Source organism: Chiloscyllium plagiosum, unplaced genomic scaffold, assembly GCF_037043375.1.
Source record: "Chiloscyllium plagiosum isolate Xiang-an unplaced genomic scaffold, Cpla_swu_hap1 HiC_scaffold_7, whole genome shotgun sequence".
NCBI lineage: Eukaryota > Metazoa > Chordata > Chondrichthyes > Orectolobiformes > Hemiscylliidae > Chiloscyllium > Chiloscyllium plagiosum.
In genome coordinates, this window is record NW_028270145.1 from 40,133,002 (window position 1) to 40,160,242 (window position 27,241).

A 27,241-nucleotide genomic window follows, 5' to 3' on the forward strand; every position below is an offset into this window, starting at 1 on the left:
GGGTTTCCTCCCACAGTCCAAAAATGTGCAGGTTAGGTGAATTAGCCATGCTAAATTGTCCATAGTGTTAGGGGTAAATGTAGGGTCTGGGTCGGTGTGGACCTGTTGGGCCGAAGGGCCTGTTTCCACACTGTAAATAATCTAATGTGTCAGAGGGCAGTGCAGTTAAAGTAGAAGTTTTTAATCAAGAAAACAGGCTTTGAATTTAGCCAACCAATTTAAACCAGACCCTGAGATACTAAAAACCTTTAACGCTTCGGAACAAGCCAAATGGATATTGAGGCAGAATAATTCAAGCAGTGGAATGAGTACGGTCTACCAATGGTTGGAGGTACCGAGCAAATGCAGAAATAGAGCACAGGATAGTAACAACCTAATGATAAGACCTCACAACATCCTCCCTTTGTCACATTCACTAACTCTTTAGGAATAGGGAAGCTCACCAGTATGATATTGATTAGAAAGATTGGATCCATGATGGTTGAAAGTGGAGATTAGTAACTACACAGACATATAATGTCGCCCTTCCCTTGTCATCAATTCGACAATGGAACATGGTTGAGCTCAGAAATCACGAGTGAGGAAATGCTCCAGCAACACTGGCACTTTGAATTGATCACCCGATTTTCACTATACAACGCACTTACATTGTGTGTGGACACAGAGCACTTAACAATGCCTGGCACCCTTGATTTGGACTCTTGGGGATGTTAACTGAATCAGAGAATCCCCACAGTGTGGAAACAGGCCCTTTGGCCCAACAAATCCACACAACCGTTTGAAGCCTAACCCACCCAGATCCCTTCCCTATCCTATATTAACCCATGACTCATCCACCTAAACTACACATCCCTGAACACTATGAGTAATTTAGCATGGCCAATTCACCTAACCTGCTAATCTCTGGATTGTGGGAGGAAACCAGAGCACCCAGAGGAAACCCACGCAGATATGGGGAGAATGTGCAAACTCCACACAGACAGTTGCCCGAGGTTGGAATTGAACCCAGGTGCCTAGTGCTGTGAGGCAGCAGTGCTAACCACTGAGCCACCCAGAATTGGTCCAGAGATCAGTAATTATTGTTGGTATCTTGTACCTGTGATATCTCGTCATTTGTCTCCCGACGTGCATTGCAATGAAGATGATGACTGGTGACGAAGTAAGAGACCTCGGGGTGTTGGTGCATAGTTCCATGAAAGTGGAATCGCAACTCAAGGGGGTAGTGAAGGAAATGTTTGGCATGCTTGTCTTCATTGGTCAGTGCAGCAAGTATAGGAGTTTGAATGTAACATTGTATGGGATACACTACTTATTCATCATTTATATAAATGATTGGATGTGAACAAAAGAGGTAAGATGACACCAAAATTGGAGATACAGTGGATGGCAAAGAAGGTTACCTCAGAATACAAAGGGATCAAGTTTGCTGATGACACCACCATAGTCGGTCGAATCTCAGATGGCGACGAAACAGACAACAAACGGGAGGTGGAAGACCTGGAAGAATGGTGCAATGAGAACAACCTAGCTCTCAATGCCAGCAAAACCAAGGAACTCATCATTGACTTTTGGTGGTATATTACTCATGCCCCTGGGCACATTAACAGCACAGAGGTGGAATAAGTGGAGAGTGTCAAGCTCCTGGGAGTGGTTATCCACAACAAGCTTTCTTGGACTCTTCATGTGGACTCACTGGTTACAAAGGCCCAACAACGGTCTCTTCTGCCTCAGGCAGCTGAGGAAATTTGCATGACGGCGAATACCCTTGCCAACGTTTATAGGTGCACCATCGGGAGCATTCTGTCTGGATGTATCACTACCTGGTATGACAACTGTACCATTCAAGATCAGACAGAGAGTGGTGAACTCGGTCTGGACAATCACAAAGGCCAACCTCCCATCTATAGAATCCATCTACCAGGCCCACTGTCAAGGAAAGGCCACCAGCATTCTCAAAGATCCATCCGACCCTGGCAATGTTCTTCTACAACCTCTACCATCGGGGAGAAGGTACAAAATCTAAACATATGCACCAGCTGGTTTCGAAACAGTTTCTATTATACTGGTTTAGAATATTGAAGGGACTCACAAACTCCTAACATTTGCCTGTACCGATGTTTTTGATTTTGCTGCTGTTTACCTATTATTTACTTATCTGTGCTACTTAATTTTGTGATCTGCCTGTATTGCTCACAAGACAAAGCTTTTCATTTTTTCCTGTTTTTTTTCTTTTTTTCCCCCTTTTTACCCCCACACTACCGCCTAATTGTGGTAGTGCTTATTTTTCCCCCAGCACCCATGTTGTGTGTGTGCAGGTGTGAGACACAGTGAAAGACACAAGGTGCATGAATCTTTATTCAAATTTCCACCACTAGAAAGATAGAAAACACCTGAGTGGCCTGTAACAAGCAGTGCCCTTCACATCAAAGGGCAATGCTGTGTGATCAAACAGTGAAGGGGAGGGCAGGGATCAAATCAAAATAGAGTTGGAGGGCAAAATAATGCACTCCACTCCCTGCGGCGCCCACCTCTCCCTGAACATCTCCAGGGTGTCAGTGGACACCACATACTCCTTTTCCAGAGACACCTGGGCTCTAACATAACCGCGGAAGAGGGGCAGGTAGTCGGCCCTAACGACCCCCTCCACGGCCCGCTGCATGGACCTATTTATGGCCAGTTTGACCAGGCCCAGGAGCAGACCCATGAGGAGGTCTTCAGACCTGCCCTTCCTCCTCCGTATCGGGTTCCCGAAGATCAGGAGCGTGGGACTGAAGTGCAGCCAAAAGCAGAGGAGGATGTTTTTGAGAAAATCAAAAAGGGAGTGCAAATACCCACACCCAATATATACATGGTCTGCAGACTCCACAGCACCATAGAACATGCAGTTGGGACAAAGCTTTTCATTGTACCTCAGTACATGTGACAATAAATTTAATTTAATTCAATTCAATTCAATTCAATTCAATTCAATCCTTGATCAGATAGGCGAATGGGCTGAGAAGTGGTGGATGGAGTTTAATTTAGATAAATGTGAAGTGCTGCATTTTGGAAAGACAAACCAGGGCAGGGCTTTTCCACTTAATAGTAAGGTCCGAGGGTGTGTTGCTGAACAAAGAGATATTGGAGTGCAGGTTCATAGTTCCTTAAAGTAGAATCACAGATAGATAGGAGAAAGTGTAGAAGGCGTTTGGTATGCTTTCCTTTATTGGTCAAAACATTGCTTATAAGAGTTGGGAGGTCATGTTGTGGCTGTACAGGATATTAGTTAGGCCACTTTTGGAATCTTGCAAGCAATTCTGGTCTCCTTCCTATCGGAAAGATGGTGTGAAACTTGAAAGGGTTCAGAAAAGATTTACAAGGATGTTGCTAGGGTTGGAGGATTTGAGCAAAAGGGAGAAACTGAATAGGCTGGGGCTGTTTTCCCTGGAGCATCAGAGGCTGAGGGGTGACCTTATAGTGGTTTATAAAATCATGAGGGGCATGGACAGGATAAACAGACAAGGTCTTTTCACTGGGGTGGGGAAGTTCAGAACTGGAGGGCATAGGTTTAGGATGAGAGAGGCAAGATATAAAAGGGACCTAAGGGGCAACATTTTCATGCAGAGGGTTTTGCGGGTATGGAATGAGCTGCCAGAGGAAGTGGAGAAGGCTGGTACAATTACAGCATTTCAAAGATATCTGGATGGGAATATGACTAGGAAGGCTTTAGAGGGATATGGGCCAAGTGCTGACAAATGGGGCGAGATTAGATTAGAATATTCCTGATGCAGGGCTTATGGCCGAAATGTCGATTCTCTTGCTCCTCGGATGCTTCCTCACCTGCTGTGCTTCTCCAGCACCACACCCTTGACCCTGCCTGTTAATGTCCAGATCATCAGAAAAAAGCATGGATCCCAATACAGACTCCTCAGGTAGTGATAGTGCGAAAGACAGAGAGGGGAAAGTATTGCTCCAGCCATCGCAATGCTCTCCTTAACCATCACCCTTCCTTCCTTATCTGAAAAGCTTCTACCCAGGAATATTCAATACACAGTCCTACCTTTTCTTGAGACAGATCTCTTTTTGCCAGAACACTGTAATCCCACATGGCAATGAGTGTCTGCACTGAAAATGTGTTGCTGGAAAAGTGCAGCAGGTCAGGCAGCATCCAAGGAGCAGGAGAATCGACGTTTCGGGCATGAGCCCTTCTTCAGGATTCCTGAAGAAGGGCTCATGCCCGAAACGTCGATTCTCCTGCTCCTTGGATTCTGTCTGACCTGCTGCGCTTTTCCAGCAACACATTTTCAGCTCTGATCTCCAGCATCTGCAGTCCTCACTTTCTTCTTCAATGAGTGTCTATAATCAGCCAAAATTATTTATTGCTCTCCGTGCATTCACAGAAATGCGCAGTAACTGTGATTTAAAAGATATCAATTTCTTGAACTCCACCTCCTAACTTGGGCAAGTGATTATTTGATTGATAGCTGTTAACTAAGAAGACATTTGATGCAATTGCTTTCATTGGTCAGTGCATTGAGTATCGGAGTTGAGACATCATGCTGTAGCTGTCACAGAACGTTGCAGAGACCATTTCTGGAATACTGTGTTTAATTCTGGTCTCCCTGCTTTCAGAAAGGTTTGTTCGCCTTGAAAGGGTTCAGAAATGATTTGTAAGGATGTTGCTTGGATTGGTAGTTTTGAGCAGCGGGGAGAAGCTGAAAAGGCTGGGGCAATTTTCCCTGGTGTGTTGGAGGCTGAGCGGTAATCTTATAGGAGTTTACCAAATCATCAGGAGCATGGAGAGGGTGAAGAGCTAACATCCTTTTTCCAGGGTAGGGGTATCTAAAACTAGAGGGCATCGATTTAAGGTGAGACAGGAATGAATTAAAAGGGACCTTTGTTTTGCAGAGGGTGCTGGCTGGCTGAAATATACAGAGGAGGTTGTGGGGTGGTGCAGGGAGTTGAGGGGATCAATTACAACTTTAAAAGGCATTTGGAGGGATTTATGCAGGTGAAGGATTTAGAGGGAATAATGCTGGAAAATGGGACTAAATCAGTTCAGGATATCTGTTTGGCATACATGGGTTGGGCTGAAGGGTCTGCACTTATGCTGTATAACTCCGTGACTGTATTGTAATACTAGGTATCTTGGGCTCTCCCAGCATGTTGTGCACCCAGTTACTCCTCTCTGATATTAGCTCCGAGATGAGAGAAAAAGGGCCCTATAAATATTAAGTTCTCTTTACTGCCTTGCCTCTCCACCACCCTGTGCATCACTTGATGTACCATTTCCCAATTTGTCATCGCCAGTTTGCACCTTATACCATGCTTGTCTTCATTGATCAGAGCAGTGAGAATAGGAGTTGAGATGTCATGTTGCAGAACATAGATTAGCCACCTTTAGAACACTGCATTCAATTCTGATCTCCCTGCTATAGCAAAGATGCTTTTTAAACTTGAAAGGTTTCCAAGAAGTGATTTCCTGTTGCCAGGTTGGAGGGTTTGAGCCACAGGGACAGACTGAATAGGCTGGGGCTATTTTCTCTGGAATGTTAGAGGGGTGAACATTATAGAAGTTCATAAAATCATGAGAGGTATGAATACGGTAAATAGCCAAGGTATGTTTCCCACAGAAGGGGAGTCCCAAACTAGACAGCATAGCTTCAAGGTGAGAGGGGAAGGGTCTTAGGGCAAATGTTTCACAGAGAAGGTGGTGTGTGTATGGAATGAGCTGCTAGAGGAAGTGTTGGAAGCTAGTATGATTTCAACATTTAAAAATCATCTGAATGGGCACATTAATAGAAAGGTTTTAAGGCATATGGGCAAAATGCTGGCAAATTGGACTAGATCATTTTAAGATATCGGGTTGGCATGGTTGAGTTGAACTGAAGTGTGTTTTTCCATCCTGTATAACTCTATGACTCGAAAGATCCAGTTGAATACCTCAGTTGTGTCTGCCTCTAGCATATTCCAGGTATAGCATTCCAAACCCTACCTGGTCACCGAATGGAAAACATTTCCTTCACTTCACCCACGTTTTGTTTACCAAATGCTTCAAATCTATGTCCATTTGTAATTGTTCCTTTTGGGAAACAGAATAACTTCTCTTTATCTCCTGTATCAAGTCTGCGCATGATTTTGAAAACCTGGACTTTCCTCCTGAGGAAATCTGCTCATTCCAAGTATTAGTCGAGTAAAAATATGCTGATTCCAAGACATTAATATGACTCGTGTGAGACACAGCAGTCCATATGCGGTGTTGAAAGCTTAGTGTATAACTGAAGTATAACCTTGCTACTGTTGCACTCACTTCCCCTCAGCATAAAACATCATGCTCCATTAGCCTTCCTGATTACTAGCTATACCTATATCTTTCTTGCAAGGTTTGTGAAGGTTTGTAGCTCAGGTTGAGGTTTAGGGTGTAGCTTTGCTCGCTGAGCTGTAGGTTTGATATCCAGACATTTCATTACCTGGCTAGGTAACATCATCAGTGGTGACCTCCAAGTGAAGTGAAGCTGTTGTCTCCTGCTTTCTATTTATATATTTGTCCTTGATGGGGTTCCTGGGGTTTGTGGTGATGTCATTTCCTGTTTGTTTTCTGAGGGGTTGATAGATGGTATCTAGATCTATGTGTTTGTTTATGGCGTTGTGGTTGGAGTGCCAGGCCTCTAGGAATTCTCTGGCATGTCTTTGCTTAGCCTGTCCCGGGATAGATGTGTTGTCCCAGTCGAAATAGTGTTTTTTTTTCCTCTGCGTGTAGGGCTACGAGGGAGAGAGGGTCGTGTCTTTTTGTGGCTAGCTGGTGTTTGTGTTTCCTGGTGACCTATACCTTTCTATTAACCTTCTGTGAAATGGCAAATAAAACATCCAGATTTTTCAACATCCTGGAGCTCTACAACTTCACCATTTAGATAATATGTTTCTTTTTTATTCAGATGCATCAGTGAGCTGAGGAGTAGCTGATGGTGTCTAATTTCGATAAACCTGAGGTATTGCAGTTTGCTGAGACAAACCATGGCAGGACTTAACCTGAATGGTCGGGCCTTTGTGCGTGCTGCTGAAATAAGAGACTCGGGATCAGGCGCATAGGTTCTTGAACTGAAGTCACAGGTAGACAGAGTGTGTGACCTGCTTACCTTCATTGGTCAGAATATTTGAATGTAGGAGTTGGGATGAAAGGTTGCAGTGGTATGGAATATTGGCCAGGTCAATTTTCTATTCTTCTGTACCATTCTGGTTGTTCTTCTACAGAAAGAAGTTATTAAATTCGAAAGGATGCAGAAAATATTTACAAGCACGGTGGCAGGACTGGAGGGCTTGAGTTAGCGGGAAAGGCTGAATAGGCTGGGGCTTTTTTCCCTGGAGCATCTTAGGATGAGGAATAACCTTAGAGAGGTATTTAAAATTATAAGGGGCAGGTATGGGTTGAAAAGCCAAGTTTTCCTATCCAGGTGTGGGTGAGTCCCAAAGATTCAAAAATGACTTGAGGGGTAACATTTACACGTAGATGGTAGTGCACATAATGGTTTCTATCAGTGCCCCAGAAGATCTGGGCAACCCCTCCTTGGCTAATCATGGAAACTGAACTCTATTTTATGATCATCGAGGATTAAGCACCCTTTAATCCTCGCAGGTTCCCCAGCACACTTTCACAAATAGTACCAATTTTCTTTGGGTTCTTCCCAGATTCAGAGCAGTGGAAACTTAGCTGCAGATCAAATTTTCATAAGCTCAGTAATAGAGTAATAAGTCCACCAAATTAAGTCTAATAATTCTAGTCCAAGGCGTAAATTGCAAATTGGAGATGTCAGGAGAGGTCAGCTGAGTGGAATGTGTTGCTTGTCACATGTTAGGAGTCCTGGATGCAGCCAGATGCTTTTTAAATGTAATTGCGCTCGTCTCCACCACTAGCTCTGGCAGCTCGAAACATACACGGTCCTCTCACTGCGTAAAAAAGTTGCCCTTTAAGTCCTTTTTTCATAGATACTTTTATTGAAAGAAAATTTTGCATAAAATTACAAAAGATTACAACACTAACAAATCAACAAAAACAAACATTTCTCTGTGTGTACGTAACAACAAGAAAAACAACGCAAATCAAACACAAACCATACCCATGTGCAAAAGGAGAAAAATCAGTAAAAGTAATAATAAATAAATAAATAAAACAGCTCAGCACAACAAAGCATTAGCTCCTAACCTCTGAGAGCATTGAGTATTATACATGAATGTATTCAAACTTCTTCCTTCAGGGATATCAAGTACGTGAGATCAAACTGTCATGGCTACACAAAAGCCCTTGTTAAGATGGCAGATAAATCTATATCCAAAAAGGGCTGCCATATCCTATGAAACTTTTCAATTTTCCGGAATACCATTTCGTAAGAAAATCCAGGGGAGTATGTTCCACGATAAGCCTGTGCCAACCCAATAGATCCCCCGGGGGCTCACATCGCACCAGAATATTTTACCTTGTACAAAAAGTGAGAATATTAAATGTTTTTTCTCATGTGTGTCCAGAGAAGATATATTGGGTAGGTCCAGGAGAAGAGAGATAGAGTCTATCTCAACCTTGGTCCCTAAGACCGCTCTATCGCTCCTGCCACAGCACTCCAACATGCACAGAGCTTGCAGCAAGACTAGAAACAATGAGTGAGAGTACTGAGACTTATTTTACACTGAGAACATAATGAAGATACTCCCACCTTAAATTTTGAAGATGGTCTGAGGCCAAATGGACCCTATCTGTGAGAGGTTACATGTGTTGGTGTGAGTGCAGGAGGTATATGTGTGTACACATGAGAGAGAGTTTTTGTATGAGAGAGGGTCTGCTTGGGTGCATGAGTATCTCGGAGTGTGTGTGCACTCGCGTGTGAGAGTGTGTATTGTGCCTGCAATGTGGCATGAAGCTAAAGTCGCAGTTGAGGCCATCCCCATGGGTACTGAACTTTGCTCAGTATCAACCTGTGCTCAGCCACTCTGCGTTGTTGCTTGTCCCAAAGTCCGCCTTGGAGGATGGTCACCTGAACGTCAGAGGCCGAATGTCCTGGACCCTCTCACACATACCCTATCACATTCACAAACATGCTTCACCAAGCTTATACACACGCACTTCACCAAGCTTATATACACACACACGCGCACACACAAACACACACACTCTATCATGTGTATTCACTCCCACACTCAATCTATCACTCCGACATGCACACATATACAAGCTTTTGCAGAATTACATGTTATTTTGTTCCATAAATGGACTCTGGGTAATCCAAGATGGAGGATGGGAAAAATTTCTGGCTGTAAGAGCTGCTCCTTTTTTTGAGGTATTTTAGGTACTGGAGGTGATTTCCTTGAATTCCAGGAGTAGCAATTACTGCTTTATATGCTGTTGCATTGCTTTGGAACTTTGGAAAAAAAAGCAAAACAACAGCAGTTTTAAAAGGGAGAAGAACAGACAAAGGAAGCATATGGTGAGGATATTGCAAGAGAGAGAGAGAGAGAGAGAGAGAACCTGCACAGTAACTGCCTTTGCTGTTTTTGAATTCATTGGACATTGGAGTGCATCTGGGAAAATGAACAAACAATGAATTTCACAACTAATCTTGGAGGAACTGGTTTGGGTGAAGTTCGCAGCACAGAATCAGATAAATTAATTGTTGTTTTAAGTCTGTCCAAGAGAAAGGCTGTATTAGTGAGTACAGTGGGTTCTTTCTTGATTATATGTTTTTGGAGATAAATCTCTTGATTAAACTTAAAATATAAGCCACAGCTATTAATTTAACCTGGTGCAGTATTTTGTAGAGGAATAAGACGGTGTTATTTTCTGGGTCTGTAGATTGTGAAGGAGCAAAAATGGCCTTTGCAGTGATATGTACTTCTTGTCAGATGTGGAAGTTTAAAGAGAGTTTAAGGGTTTCTGCGGATTATATCTGCCATAAATGCTGTTGGATGTGAATCTTATCAGATTGAATGGATCGGTTGAAGAGACAGTTAGAAGCGATGAGGAATTTGCAACAGCAACAGTATGTGATGGATGGCAGTTATAGGAAGGGGGGATATCTCAGATACAGTCACATAGATGGGTTAACTCCAGGATGGGTAAGAGAGGTAGGCACCTAGGGCAGGAGTCTTTTGTGAATATACCAATTTCAAACACGTATACTGTTTTGGAAAATGTAGGGGATGATGGATTCTCAGGGGAATGTAGCACAAACAGCCAAGTTTCTGGTATTGAGACTGGCTCTAATGCAATGAGGGGTACGTCGGCTTCCAAGAGATTAATTGTGGTATGGGATTCTGTAGTTTGAGGTACAGACAGACATTTCTGTGGCCAGCAGAGAAAAAGCAGAACGGTGTGTTGTTTCCCTGGTGCCAAGATCAGAGAGGGTGCAGAATGTTCTCACGGGGGAGAGGGGCCAGCAAGAGGTCATTGTCCACATTGTAACCAACAACATAGGAAGGGAAAAGGTTAAGATTCTGAAGGGAGACTACAGAGAGTTAGGCAGAAATTTAAAAAGGAGGTTCTCAAGGGTAGTAATATCTGGATTACTCCGAGTGCTATGAGCTAGTGAGGGCAGGAATAGGAGGATAAAGCAGATGAATGCATGGTTGAGGAGCTGGTGTATGGGAGAAGTATTCACATTTTTGGATCATTGGAATCTCTTTTGGGGTAGAAGTGACCTGTACAAGGACGGATTGCACCTAAATTGGAAGGGGACTAATATAGTGGCAGGGAAATTTGCCAGAACTGCTTGGGAGGATTTAGACTCGTAAGGTTGGGGGGGGGGGGTTGTGTGGGACCCAGGGAGATAGTGAGGAAAGAGATTGATCTGAAACGGGTACAGCTGAGAACAGAAGTGAGTCCAACAATCAAGGCAGGACTAATAAATTAAACTGCATTTATTTCAATGCAAGGGGCCTAACAGGGAAGGCAGATGAACTCAGGGCATGGTTAGGAACATGGGATTGGGATATCAAAGCAATTACAGAAACATGGCTCAGGGATGGGCAGGATTGGCAGCTTAATGTTCCAGGATACAATGCTACAGGAAGGATAGAAAGGAAGGCAAGAGAGGAGGGGGAGTGGCTTTTTGATTAGGGATAGCATTACAGCTGTGCTGAGGGAGGATATTCCCGGAAATACATCCAGGGAAGTTATTTGGGTGGAACTGAGAAATAAGAAAGGGATGATCACCTTATTGGGATTGTATTATAGACCCCCTAATAGTCAGAGGGAAATTGAGAATCAAACTGGTAAGGAGATCTCAGCTATCTGTAAGAACAATCAGGTAGTTATGGTAGGGGATTTTAACATAGACTGGGACTGCCATAGTGTTAAAGGTTTAGATGGAGAGGAATTTCTTAACTGCGTACAAGACAATGTTCTGATTCAGTATGTGGATATACCTACTAGAGAAGGTGCAAAACTTGACCTACTCATGGGAAATAAGGCAGGGCAGGCGAGCATAATTCTATTAGTTTTAAAATCGTGATGGAAAAGGATGGACCAGATCTAAAAATTGAAGTTCTAAATTGGAGAAAGGCCAATTTTGACGGTATGAGGCAAGAACTTTCGAAAGCTGATTGGAGGCAGATGTTCGCAAGTAAAAGGACGGCTGGAAAATGGAAAGCCTTCAGAAATGAGACAACAAGAATCTAGAGTAAGTATATTCCTGTCAGGGTGAAAGGAAAGGCTGGTAGGTATAGGGAATGCTGGATGACTAAAGAAATTGAGGGTTTGGTTAAGAAAAAGAAGGAAGCATATGTCAAGTATAGACAGGATAGATCGAGTGAATCCTTAGAAGAGTATAAAGGAAGTAGGAGTATAGTTAAGAGGGAAATCGGGAGGGCAAACGTTTGTCAGCCAATGGAAAGGGATGGTCAAAAAGGTCTATGACAGTTCAATGGGAAACGACGGTGAGTAGTAGCATTGATATGGCAGCAAACAGTGCATTTACTGCTGGAGAAAAGGAACATTCAATTAACGTTTTGCACAGTTCTTTGGTGGCATACGTTATTCTCGCAAGACCATGAATCTGCACCTGGAATATCTTTCTTCGATCTTTGTTGAGCAGCGTCGATTTTGGTTTTCAACGCCTTCTCGGGAGTGGCAGTCTCAGCTGCAGCACTTGAAAGCACTGTTCTCCGGTGTTGTCACCGTGCTTTTTTTTTCGGCGGGTGCGGTTTTCTTAAGCAGCCTCTGCATCACTTCTCCTCTGTTTAGACCTCAGTGTAATTTCAGCCTCCAGTGAGAGCGGTCGCTTGCAATGTCCTTCCGCCTCTTTAAGTTCATGTTCAGTGACTTCATCTCACTCTTTTTGATATCTTTGAAATGAAGATATGGCATCCTTTTGCTGTCTTGCCGAATACCAAATCCCCTTACAGGAGATCATTAGGGATCCTCCCATCGGATATGCCGAGTGGAACAAGCAATGGAGACAGTATTGTTCGAGCAGGGTGAAGAGGCTGCGTTTCTGGGCGCATGTTATTGACTCACTCAATCCAGGATGTGTCACTGGCTGCAAAGATGGAAGGTGTTGAGACTACGATCGTGTCTGGAATACAGGCTCCAGTTCTCGCTGCCTTGAAGCAGTGCGCTGATGCCGCAGGACCTGTAGAATGCAATTTTTGTGTGCATCGTCATTTTTCTGTTCTCGCTGGCTCTCTTTGTTAGCCTGACGAATGTTGAGGTTGCGCTTCCGATCCGTTTGTTGAGTCTCAGAAGAGACTGTCTTTGCCAGTGGGGCCAAGGTTTTAATACTCACAGACTACCTCTAACTCGTGCTGTGTATAATGAGAGAGTCCGTCTCTGCTGAGCTTCTCCATCTGGTCTGCAAGTATTTCATCTTCCAATGACGTGATTAACACCATCCTTTTGTCTGGGTGTTGAGTCTTCATGCATCGATGCCTGTTTACTTGGAGGCTTGACGTAAGGAATTTTCCTTGGCCAATGTCTGACCTTGCAGCAAACCAGAGAGCGATCCATGTCACAGTTGACACTCTGAAAGGCGTGAGTCGTGACCATGTTTCTCAGGTGGCGGCGGCAAGCCATTATCAGGTCTATTTGGTGCCAATGTTTGGAGCAGGGGAGTCTATTACCAAATTTCCTTTACCAACGAGAGAAATGCTACAGAGTCCATTGTAACATCGAGTCGAATTCAGTCACAAAAATAATTCAACATTGAGAATTTAGAGGTATTGAATAGAATCTTGTAATTTAAAGTTAAGCGTGCACTTTGACTTACTGAGGTGCACCCAAGAATTTGTTATTAAGTGGCTGTGGAAATTATACTACAAGCAAATTTACAGTTTTACCTAGCCATGGCGGCTGTGCCCGAAGGCTGTATAATTTCAAACTTTGCGGTTTTATTCAGGAAAACTCTTTATTCAGGGAAACTCTTGCCTTTTCTTAATTTTTAAATTTGATGAAAATGTCAGACCATCGAGCATCTGTTAACAGAATACATCAACAGGATTCCACAGACTTGACGAAAAACAAACAGGCTTTATTTTCGAATTAAGAATAGTTACACAATCTGTTTTTTTTTCGATCTCCCTGAATTGCAATATCATCAATTTAGGAATAGAGCTTAAATCAAACAAAAAACTGCCATCTAGACACATTCCAAACATTTATTTTTACTCCGTCCAGATATTAATAACACAATGGACTATCAAAAACTTTGATCGTCGTAATGGCTTACAGTTTTGCCGACCTGGCTTAGAAACCGCTTTCAAATTTAATTGCGAAATGGAGAACGGAAATGAATGGTCATGGGTTTGGCTGTCTAAATGCTATCAAACATCCTGAACAGGCAAATAATTTTTCCCCAATGTGATTTTATTGGCGTTTGAGCAGTTTGTATGATCCAATAAATCTTGTCTCACACTCGAAGCAGGTAAATGGTCTCTGGCCAATGAGAATTCACTGATGTGTCAGATGGTGAGAGGCCTCAGAACAGATGAATGGTCACTCACCAGCGTGAACTTGCTGTTGTCTCGGTTGGATAATTATACAAATTTTTTACTACATTCAGAGCAGGTAAACAGTCCCTCCTCCGTGAAAAATGGCTGGTGTCTTTTAACATGGGATCGCTTCTCATATTTGGGGCAGATGAACCTCGCTAATGTTGCAGAAGGTGATTGATTGACTGAGTATCTTCCCATACACAGAACACATGACTATCTTCTCCCTTGTCTGAACTCGCTGGTGAACTGTGAGTTGGATTGATTGCCTGGACTAAGTTAAACTGAAAGAACACCTGAACGCCGGCTTGTCAGTCGATGAGACATCAGATTCGTGGATTTTTAAATAAAATACCTCACAGTCAGAACATTTAAAAGTTTGACGATCATGTGAACATTTTTAATGCATATCAGTTCCTTAGAACTTTTGAAAGACTTTTTGTAATCATGATATTTAAAAGCTTTCATCCCAGTGAGAATTCAATGATTATAAGAAGATGGGCGACCGAGTTAATTCCTTCCCACACTGGGAGCAGCTGAATGGCCTGTACCCTGTGTAACAACACTAATGCGAATCCAGTACAAGTGGATATTTGAATATCACAATTTCAAGATTGGCAGCAAGAGAACTAAGAGTGAGGTGTGGGGAAAAAAACTCTTTATTTCGAGAGATGTTAAGATTATTAGCACTGCCTGGGAGAGCGATGACGGCGGATTACAAAGGAGGTTTCACAAGAGTGCTGCATCTCAGTTTGGAATTGATGGATTTGCAGCTACACATCTCAGATAAAAAAGAGGAATAAAAGTGAAATTAGTAACATTACATACAGTGATTAAAATAAATTAGAAGTAAAATACTGTCATTACAACAGAGTAAAAGAGATCGACATGACAGTCCAGGAAAGCATCTCAGATCCATGATATTGCAGCCGCATTGTCACAGCACAGAGGCCGCGTGATCAGACAGCCCATGCCAGGCCCAAGACCAACTCTGTTTCGTTGAAGGAGCAGCCATTGCATTATGTGCTTCCTTTTCCTATTGCTGCCTCTTCCTAATGGTCAGAATTGCCGTCAATCAAGAGACAGCTGATCTCGCATCATATGGATGTGAAGTGAGACACAGCGCTCAGGGTGGCAGAGGCACAGACGGCTGAATTAGTGAGTAAGATGGAGCAGGCGGTTAGTTTCAATGGGAAGCTTCAGAAATCATCAGTATCACAATCAGACCATCTATAAGAAACTCAGACCGGGAGCTAACTACAGGTTTTCTTCAGAAAACTTGCTTCCAGTAAACAGTTGCACGCATCTTGGGAGAGCACACCTCAAATGTTGCCACATTGCTGGCCACCACCTGAAGGCGTTGTACCCGCTCTCGTTGTACACACTCACCCACTCCAACCTCATTGCCTCTGAACATGCAACAATCTACTCGTTCCAGAACAACTACCAGTTCATATTTAAACCCGCTGAAAAAAATGGGGTAGTGGTCGTCTGAGGAATGGAAACCTCTGTCGCAAAGGCTGAGCGCTATCTCTCCAAAACCATATCCTAGCCCCATTCACATGCAACCTCACTAAATCCTAACAGAACAGAAGGGAAAGCACTATCCATGCCCTCATTGCTCCTGGTGATGTCCCTTCTTCTGGCTCCAAGCTCATAATCCGCCAGCCCCGTACTGCCTGGTTTTATCTGTTCTCTAAGATTAAAAATCCCAACTAATCTGGTCGGCCTACCGTCTCGGCATGCTCATGCCCCACGAGATTCATCTCGTCTCACCTCGACTCCATTCTGTTCCTCTTGGTTCAGGCACTTCCCACCTACATATGTGATACCAACCACACCCTCCATCTATTCAGCAACTTCCAGTTCCTTCGCCCCAGTGCTTTATATTCGCTATGGACGTGCAGTCCTTATACACTTCCGTGCCCCACAAGGACAGCAGACAGGCCCTCCGGTTCATCATCTCCATTAGAACCATTCATTCCACCTCACTAATACCCTCCCTAGCCTCGCTGAACTGATCCTATCCTCAGTAACTTGTCCTTAAACTGCTGCAAATTTGCTCAAATCAGAGTGGTTGCCATGGGTTGCCATGGGTTCCAGCTATGACTGTCTCTTTGTTGCCTATATCGAGCAGTCCCTCTTGAGTGTCTGCACAGGAACTATGCCCCAACTCTTCTGCCAGTGCCTCCATGACTGCATCAGTGAAGTATTCTGCACTGAAAGTGAATCGTAGCAGTTCATTGACTTCGCCCACAACTTCCTCACCGCACCCAAATTCACTTGGTCCATTTCAGACACCTCCTTCCACCTTGTTGATCTTATCATTTCCATCTCCTGCGGCAGTCTCCCAACGGACGTTTACTGCAAATTTACACACTCACATAATTATCTGGAGTGCACCTCCTCCCACCCTGTACGTGCAAAAGCTACATCTGAATCTCCAAATTCCTCTTCCCTCGCTACACCTGCGTGAACAAGGAAGCATTGCACTCCCCAACATCCCAGATGTCCACGTATTTTGAACAACATTGTTTTCCTGTTTCCTGTCATCCAGTTAGCCCTCCGCCACACCTCCGTTCCCTGTTCCATTGCTCTGAACCCCGCCTTTCCCAATTCAATAAAGACATTCACCTCAGTCATCAACTACCACCCCACAAGTCTCCACATCCAACGCATCATCCTTACATACTTCCTCCAACTTCAACCAAACCCCAACAGCAAGAACTTCTTCCCCTCCCATCCCTCACTGCATTCCGAAAGGACAGTCCTTGGTTGGCACAACGCTCCTCAGAGACATCCCTGAATTCCAATGTATATTTCTCTGCAAACATCAAAGATGTTAAACCCGCTATGTTCCCCCGTCAACTCAATCCAGAGCCCCAAGCAGTCCTTACAGGCGATACAGAGGTTCAATTGACTCTTTTCCAACATAGTTTATTGCAACAGGTACTCCGGTGAGGTCTTCTGTCATGGGGAGACTGAATATAATCTTAGGGAACAGATCGACGAGCGTCGCAGCCAGCTCCACGGGGGGAGACAAGACCTCCCAGTCACAGCCCATTTCCCATCCCCATAACTCAATTTCCAAAGACGATCCTTGGCCTACTGTATTGCCAAAATGAACCACTGTGCCAATTGAGGAACAACACCTCATATTCGCTCTAGTAGCCTGGTGCCTGGAGGACTCAACATGGAGTTCGCCAATTTCCAATAATTTTCTTCCTTTTCCTTGAACTCAGTCTACGTCCATTCCACTGCCCCTGCCGACAACTGGATTCATTCCTCCCATTGGCCAACCAGATCATACCCTCAACCTGAATTCACCTATCCGTACTTCACAACGGTGCTCCCCAACCCCATTTATTTGCAGCTCCCGCCACATCCACCGTCCGTGCCGAAGAAGGATTACACGTGAATCATCGACTTCTCTAGTTGCGAATGCTGGCTGGCTTGCTGTTCTCTTCCAGCCTCCTGCCTGTATATATTTCAAATTCTAGCATTTGCAGGTTTTTTTTGTCTGCTACCAGCCTTGTTGGTAAGGACACAGGGAGCGAACAAACCCGGCTGACGTACCGCCTGGAAAAATAGGCAAAACAGTGTGTTGGGGGAATTCACGCAGGGGGCCATGGACGCATTTCGCAACACCTTTAATTGCATACTGCCCGTGACCTTAAACAAAGGCCTTGCACATTTCAGAGGGAACAGATAAACAAGTCCTTGCATGGAGATGACATGAGGTCAGAGCAGGATCGATTATCAAACACTTTCGAAAAGAAATAGGTATCAAACACGAAAGTGAGAATGAGAGAGTGAATTCCAGACCTAAGGGCTGAGGAAAATTAAGAGGCAGTCACTAATGTTGAAACAATGAAAATAGGAAATGAGTAAAAGGCCAGAATTCGAGACGACCACATATATCAGATCGAAATATTACAGAGATTAAGTTGGGAGGGTCCATTGGAGGAATTTGACCACAAGCATGAGGGTTTTAAAATCGAGATGTTGCTTGAATGGGCGAAAGTGTAATCTGCATGGGATTTGCAGAGGCATGAGAATAGTTGGAATGAAATAACCGCGATGTTTTAGATGACATGAAGTTTAGAACGTAAAATGGGGAAGATTATTGAGCACAGAAATTAAGTTGTCAAATCCGGAGTTTATGAAAGGATGAATCTGCGTTTCTGCAGCAGATATACTGAGAGGGCGGACTTCAATGAGATCAAATCACTTACATTGTGAAAACAGGTCCTTCGGCCCAATAAGCCGACACTGATCCTCCAAAAAGTAACCCACCGAGACCCATTTCACTCTGATTAATGCGCCCAACGCAATGGGCAATTAAGAATGGCCAACTCATCTGATCCGCACATCTTTGGACTGTCTCAGGAAACTCGAGCACCAAGAGGAAACGCACGCAGACACGGGGAAATTGTGCAAACTCCACACAGGTAGTCGCCCCAGACTGTGATCGGATCTGGATCATTGTCACTTCAGACAGCAGAGCTAACTACAAAACCACGTTCCACCCGGTCGCAGAGGTGGATAAAGGCGGTCTTAGTGTTGACAGAGACTGGAGATGAGAAGCTCTCGTCTGAGTCAAACACAGCACCAAATTGTGGACAGCTTCGCTAAATCTCAATGAGTTAAGAGAGCGGGATAGAGACAATAGATCAGGAATAAAGATTGAAGTAGGGACTGGAAAGTTTGGCTTATTGCTTTTCAATGTTTCATTGGAGTTCACTCTTCAGCACAAAAAGACGCGAGATCCAGAAAAGATCCTACTGTGGTTTTAAGTTATTTTGAGCTGGAGAGGAGCAAAAAAAGTGAGCACCAGAAGTTTGTAGAATCCACCGTCATATGCATGGCTCCAGCAGTGGACAAATGTCAGCATCAATGTTAAAATAGAGAAGGCAGAAATAAAATTTAAAATAAACTTTTAAAATCAGGATCGTTCTATAAAGCGTGGGCAGTGAGAAGCTATTCTCCCCGGTAAAAGCACCGAGAATAAGATTTAAAATAAATTACAAAATAAGGGAATATGAGATGAGAAAGAGACTTCACAAAGTAAGCAGATAACTCTGGAAGGCAAAGCATGGAACTGTGAATTTAGCAGGGTCAATGAAGGTCATTAGACAATTATTTAAAAATAAACAGTATGCAAGATTACAAGGAATATTCAGTTGAATGGCAAAATGTCGGAAAGCCCATTCAGAGAACTGCATGACCCGCTTTTGTGCTGTCGTAATTCTGTGTTTTGCAATTGCTCATTGAATCTCTGCAATGTGAGTTCGGAACATTAGGTTAATATTTGGCATTCTGTACAGGGTGAATCAATCAGATCAATATTTTGTGTTGATAAATGTCTGGGGTACCCCAGAAATTAGTAAGTCAATGTCATCTATCCAAAATAATGTAGAACTTGCTGGTGAAGGCACAGTTTCAAGAGAAAGCAATGGATGCGGGTAAAGTTACAGCGTTTAGTAGACATTTCGATAAGTTCACGAATAGGAAATGTTTGGAGGGGTACTGTACAAGCAGAAGCACGAGAAACGAGTTAAGGTTTTGGAATATGGACGAAATAGACTGGTTGGATCATAGACTCTGCTTCTATGCTGTGCGACTGTTTTTGACTGCTTAAACCATGACTACACTGACAAGCTGGAGATTTTTGTCGGATAGATAACAGATGAATTTCAGAACGAACAATCGAAGGAAAAAATAACAGGTGACTACTGTACAGACAGCATGGGCAGAGAGACCTGGATGTAAATGTACAGAAGCTGTTAAATGTGGCAGAGCAGGTAGAGAGGGTCATTGTAGAAGCCTAAAAAATTCTAGACTTTGCTAGTTGTGGCATAGATTAGAAGAGATTATGCTGATCTTATATAAGTCACAAAGACATTAGATGGAATATTGTGTACAGTTCGGGGTATCATATCTCAGGAGAATGAGAACTCATAAGAGAGTTTCAGGATTTTTTTTTACAGGAATGATTCGAGGGACGAGGAACTCGTTACACAGATACTGTAAAGAAACTGGGATTGTTTTCATTACAGAAGGCACGGCTGAAAGGAGATTTGTTTGGTGTATCCAACGCCATGAGGGGTCTACACGCAGGATATAGGGGGAACGTTTTCTGTTCATGTGATGATTGAGAACCAAATAGAATAACTTCAGACTAAAATGCAAAGGAAAGAATACATGCAAGTTTAGAGTAACGTTCTGACAGCAGATATTTAGGAATGCACTGTCTGGAAGTGTGGTAGCACGATCTTTAAGCACATGTTCACTACGGGATCAGATAATCATGAGAACAGGAGCAATGTGCAGGCTGAGTTAGTAGGCAAGAGAATGACTTTAATTCATATTGCTGATTTGGAAAGCGAGGCAGATGGAACGGGCCGAATGGGCTCCTTCAGCACCGCAACAATTCTGTGATTTTGCATTGAGCTTTCCATACAATCTGCTGCCTGGCTCTTCAGTTGACATAGCCTGATTATATTTAACCCGCAGGTTAGTCATACTGTGATGGATGACAAGTGTGATACAATGCAGAAATCATAGATTAGCAGTCAAGAGAAGCTAGTCAAGATGGTTAAAAGTTAGGAAGTGACGTTCTACGTGGAGTAAACCTGAATCCACTGTTCTTAAGAATTTCCAATAGTCTGGGTATTAGAATTCGGAACTGCAATATTCACATTTGGGACAGTTTTCCAGAAAACTGCAAATAGATGCAAAAAATTAGCAGCATATGTCAGAATAGCACATAAGTCTACAAAACATTTGCTGACTGAACAAGTCATGAGGAAGTCGCAAGCTGCTTTATTTCTGTGACAGTCAGTTCCACTGATCGATCAGAATCTGACTTGTTTTGTTAAGCATCATCTGCGGTTGCAAAAGCTTCCAAATCCTCTGGCTTCCCCTAACAGTCACACCTTTTATGTTTTATCTTTTGTTTTATGTTGCCCCCGACCTTTCTTGTCGGCCATGGTTTCCTCATCCTCCCATTAATATATTTATTCTTCGGTGGTATGAATTTCTTCAATGTGTCTTCAATTATTGTAGAAACCATCCTATTTGTATTACATTCTCTTCCATGCTAGGCTCCCCTTGCAATCAACTCTCGTCAGCTCCTCGCTCATGCGGAGACATTTCTTCAGCCAGAGAGTGGTGGGCCTGTGGAATTCATTGCCACAGAGTGCAGTGGATGCTGAGACGCTAAATGTCTTCAAGGCAGAAATTGATAAATTCTTGATGTCACAAGGAATTAAGGGCTACGGGGAGAATGCGGGTAAGTGGAGTTGAAATGCCCATCAGCCATGATTGAATGGCGGAGTGGACTCGATGGGCCGAATGGCCTTACTTCCGCTCCTATGTCTTATGGTCTTATGTTTAACCATTACGTCTGATTCAATCATTTCTCCCAAACTGCAAGGTGAACTCTGTCATTTTATGGTAACTGCCCCGTCGGGCCTCCTGCACCTTTCGTTCCCAAATCAAATCAACCTCCTTAGAGATCACCAAATCCAGATTGCGTGTTCCATTGTGAGCTCGAACAAACGTTACTCTAAAATTACCACGTAAAATTACCACCTTGTACGTTCTACAAATTCCATTTCCTGAGACCTGATAAAAACGTAATTTCCTCAATTCACCTGCATTTTGATGATCCTCATAATTATTGGGAAGACGACTCTGCCTGAATTGTCAAAATAAAATTTGTAGCTTTAACGTGGCAGTGGTTATTCTTGATCCTTCCACAATTTGTTTTTCCTGATCTCCATCCTAGTCATGTTAAGCACTCTGGTAGAAGAGTTACAAATTTATGTCAATGTGTTTGAAATAAAAGCTGCCATTCTGTTCTACAGTTATCCACAATATTAAGCACTAACTCGTGTTCCTATTTCACAATCCATGTATTTGAACCTAACCTGTAAGATTGAAGGAGTCCAATCCTTAACATGACGATCAGTGACAATAGCCACTGCAGCAAACCACTGTGACCACATGTGAACTCTCTGGTGTCTCAGGCAGGACGGTGACTGTGTGAGAAAATTCCCACACACAGAGCAGTAGAATGGTCTCACTCCAGCGCAATCTCGCTGGTGTCAGCAGATTTAAAAAAAAAATTAAATCTCTTCTCACAGTTAGAGCACTGAAAAGTTCTCTGATCAGTATGAACATGCTGACATTTCTGAAAGTGGGATGACTCAGAATATTCATTTCCGCATATGGAGCAGGAAACTGCTTCGCCCCAATGTGAAACCACTGGTTAATCAGTCGGTCTGATGAATTTGTGAATTATCTCCGACACAAGTCGCATGGCAACGGCCTCTCCCCACTTTTAATACAGTGACGTGTCAGTATTTGGATTGTTCTTTGTAGCCTTTCCATCTCCCAAATCCCCAACTGCCAGAAGGACTACAACAACTGGTCCATGGGAAAACAATAATTTCCAGGATATTGACCAACGATTTCACATTGGAGAGAGGCTCTTCGCTCGCTCAGAGAATTTGTGAAGTAGTTCAATCAAACATGCGACTCACGGAGAAGCCAGTGGTGTTCTGCAGTGACTGCAGAGTTGGAGTTTACTATCAATCACATCTATGACTGAATCAAGTTCTCACTGAGAGTTGCACCCTTTCTTCTGCTGATAATAAAACAAAACTAACTGGCAGAATTCAATATTTTGAAGATTGTTTTTCTTTATCTTGTATGATATTATTCCTATAGTGTAACAATTTATGACATTATTATGTAACCCACCCTGTAAATAAATGACTTTTCCTAAGGCATTAACCCATAATGTTTGAGATGAAAGAAGTGCGTGATATAATTGTATGTCTTGTAATTTAGCGATCAGGTTTAAGGCTCATGATCTACCTTGGGAAGATCAATTAGGCGTTGGAACTATGAAAGCAACCACCCCAATACACACAAACGAAGTTGCATCAAGAAGTGTCTTGATTCAAAAGGGCCACAACACACTGCAGCACACCAGAACTGCAAAAAGAGGAAGAGGAACACCTATACAAGGTATTCGCCAAAAACGGATATCCTCGCAATTTCATCAACAGATGCCTAAGGGAAAGACAACGGAACGAGGACATGCCGCAACCCAAAGAACTAGCCACACTACCATACATTAAGAATATCTCTGAACTGACAGCCAGACTACTGCGACCACTAGGACTTATAACAGCACACAAACCAAAAACCACACTCAGACAACAACTCACCAGAACGAAGGACCCGATACCCAGCATGAGTAAAACTAATGTACTGTACAAAGTCCCATGCAAGGACTGCAGAAAACACTATATAGGACAAACAGGAAGACAGCTAACGATCCGCATCCACGAACATCAACTAGCCACGGAACGACACGACCAGGTATCCCTAGTAGCCACACACGCAGACGACAAGCAACATGAATTCGACTGGGACAACACTACCATTATAGGGCAAGCCAAACAAAGAACAGCCAGGGAATTCCTAGAAGCATGACACTCATCCACAAGCTCCATCAACAAGCACATCGACCTGGACCCAATATACCGGCCACTACAGCGGACAGCTGAAACTGACAACTGGAAGCGGCAGGGACAGGCCACTATAAATGCCGGAGGAAACACCATAGAAGCGCTTCACAGGAGGCTCCCAAGCACTGAGGATGTCACCTAGACAGGGGACGAAACGTTTGCAACAAAAACTTCCAGCTCGGTGAACAGAACCACAGCAACGAGCACCCGAGCTACAAATCTTCTCACAAAGGTTGGAAGATCACTTTGTAGAAAAGTTACATTTATTCGACAAGGTGACCCTCAGCTTCTGGTCGAGAGAGAGATGATAGAAATTATAGTAGGTCAGGAAACATCCACTGAGATGGAGCATCGACGTTTCGAGCATAAACCCTTCATTAGGAATCTCCTTGTAGATAGAGGAGGAGAATTCCTTGAAGATAAGAATGCTTGGAAGAAGCTTCGCAGTCGGGTTGAAATCAGTCGGGTTGGAGAAAGTGAGGATTGCAGATGCTGGTGATCAGAGTGGTTATTGTTAGCTGGGAAAGCGCAACAGGTCAGGAGCTACACAGGAGCAGCAGAATCAATGTTTAAGGCATAAGACTTTCGTCAGGAATGTGCTTCAGCTTCTCTTTCCTTGTCGTTTAAATCCCTGGCACTCTCACTCTGACCTGTTTATCCTCGACCTCCAGCATTATTCCAATGAACCTCAGTCAGAGCTGGCAGAACATCAGCTCATATTTCTACACAGAAATATAAACCTTTGGACTCAACATTGAGCTCAGATGTTTCTCGCCCAACAGGGAGAGTTGTTGAGACGTGGAAATCTCGATCTGTCAGGCTCATCTGTGCTCCATGCCCCCGGATACCTTAAGTTAGCAAAGATCCATCAGCACCAGATTTTGAATTAACATTGAGTAAACGTAAAATGGTAATGGGGAAGAACAGTTCCTCGCATCTACCAAGTTTATCTGATCAAATGACTCCTGATTCTGCAAGTTCAAGCGAAGAGATGGTTGGGAGCTTTTGTGAGACAGTTTTAAAAACAATAGACACTGGTGAGCGCCCAAACGCTTGGAGTTTGGCTAATGTGATGCTATTATTTGGGATAGGTAGAGAGGAAGAGGTACAGAACCTTCAACCGGTGAGCCGAACATCAATGGTGGGCAAATTGTCAGAGAGGGTTTTGAGAGATCGGAATGTCATACAATTTGAAAGGCAAAGACTGATTGGGGATGGCCAGCATGGCTTTGTCCTTAAGAAATCGCGTCTTCTTGACTTGACTGACTTTTTTGAAAAGGTAACAATTCTGATTGAAACGGCATAGTTACAAATATTATCTGTATTGATTTCAGCAAAGTGATCAACAAGGTTCTGCATGGTTGACCGGTTAGTTCAGACTGCATGACGTCCAGAGGGACCAATCAAATTGGATTCACAATTAGCTTGTAGGCAGAATGGAGATGGTGGTTTCGGAAGATTGGGATTTTGACTCACGGCCTGGAACCAGTCCTATGATACAAGGATAGTGTTCGATCCATCGCTTTCATAAATAATGCAAATGATTTGGATGTGAAGATTGGTGGTTTCGTTCGTAAGTTTACAGGTGATATCAAAATAGGTGGTGCAGTGCACAGCGAGAAAAGTTATCTGAGTGAACAACGGGAACTTGATAACATGAGCCAATGGGCCGCGTAGTGGCAGATGAAATCTAATTTAGATGCATGTGAGGTGTTTTGGTAAGGCAAATCAGGACAGGACGTTTACAGATAATGGGAGCAACAGGGGATGCATTACCAAACAAAGGGATCTTGGAGCGTGGGTACATATTTCCGAGAAATTGGAGTTGCAGGTGGACAGGGTGGTGAAGAAAGCAATTGGGACTCTTCGCTGCACTGGTCACTACATAGAGGACGAAAGTTGGGGTGTCATGGTCAGAATATTGCGTTTCATGCCTGTCTACGAGTTGCAAATAAGATGTTCCTAAACTTGAGAGGATACAGAAAAGATTGTCAAGAATTTTGGAGGGCATGGCAGGGTTGCACTACACGGAAAGCCTCAATATGCTGGGCTTTCTTTTATGTGGCCGTTAATGGTACGTGGCTGAAGGGTCACCTTACAGAGGTTTACAAAATCATGTGTGGCATGAATAATGTTAACAGCAAAGGTTTTTTTTGGTGACTGGGGAATCCAGAACTCGATTCTGCATATGCTGAAAGTTAGAGTGTAAAGTTTTAAAAGGGAACTGAGGGGCTAACCTGTTCACAAAGAGGGTGTTGCGTGTATTGAATGAGCTACCAGATAAAGTGGTAGAGTAGGATATAATTGCAGCACTTAAAAGGCAAATGGACGGGTTTATAAACAGGAAGGGTTTAGAGGAACATTGGCCAAATGCATGTAGTTGGGTTGAGATCAGCTTAAGATATCTGGTCAGCATAGAATCATTGGAACAAATGGTCTCTTTCTGTGCAGTACATCTGCCCGATCCAAATCACTGAAACTTCTCTGAACTGCCTCCAAGTATATCCCTCCTGAAGTGAAGGAATTGTATGTATACATAGTACTACAGGTGCAGTCTGACTAATTCCGTTTGCCTTTGCATCAATACTTCCCTACTTTGACTCTACTCGTTTAGCAAGAAAAACTAATTTTTTTGTTTGCCTTCCTGACTAACTGCTCTATCTGAGTACAAAATTTCAGTGTTTAATACACAAGAACACTGAGATCGCTCTGCTCCAACGTATACTGAAGGTGTTGCCCATTTCTAGTCGATCGTAAGTTGCCTTTCTAATCCTTCAACCAGAACCAATAACTCAGAGTTAGCCACGTTAGTCTTCATCTGCCAAATTTTGGCTGGTTCATCCAACGTATCCACATCCATTTGCAACTTTATGTCTGGATTGCAATTGCTTCTCCCAACTATTTTTAATCTCATCTGCAAATGCTGCTATAGTACACTCAATCTCAATGTACAAGGCATCGATGTAGATTTGAAATCGATGGGGGCCTGAGGACTGAACAATTTGGCACCCCACTCTTTGCCGAACAGAAAAAAAAAATCATTTTCCCAAGCTTTTTGTTGTTTGGTCAATCGCCTACCAAAACAATAGATAACTCCCAACACTCTGGAAGATCTCACGTTGTGCTAACATTTTGTGTGACAACGCCACAGGGAGAGTCGCCTGCAGTTAAAATTGGATCAAGACCCGGTGTGCTATGTGGCAGCAATCCTAACCACTGAGCCTACGTGCCACTCTACTGGAAAGGCACCGACACATAGAAACTGAGTGATTGTTTTCCAATGAACAGACTGTGGAATGAAGTTGAGGTAGTTCCACAGTCTTACGTCAATTGGTTCCAAAATTTGTAGATGACCATACAAAACAAATTTGTGATCATTTGATGTGTGTGAGTTACAGCCTGCTTCACAGTTAATTGACTCAAATATAAGGGAATATCTCAGATTATTCCTGATCAGCGATTCATGAAGAAGGGTTTATGTCTGAAACGTCACTTCTCCTGCTCATCGGATGCTGCATGACCTGTTGTGCCTTTCCAGCACCACACTCTCGACTCTGATCTCCTGCATCTGCAGTCTTCAATTTCTCCTATTTTCTCAGGTTAGTCAAGAACGTCGTTATTAGAGTTAAGGTAAGGATACATGATGTTATTGGTGGAGAGATCGGAGCCCACTTAGATTATTAAAAGATGGCCTCCGTAATTACCATCCTTGCCTTTCCCGTCTTAGGTCTTACAGCAGTAGATATGAA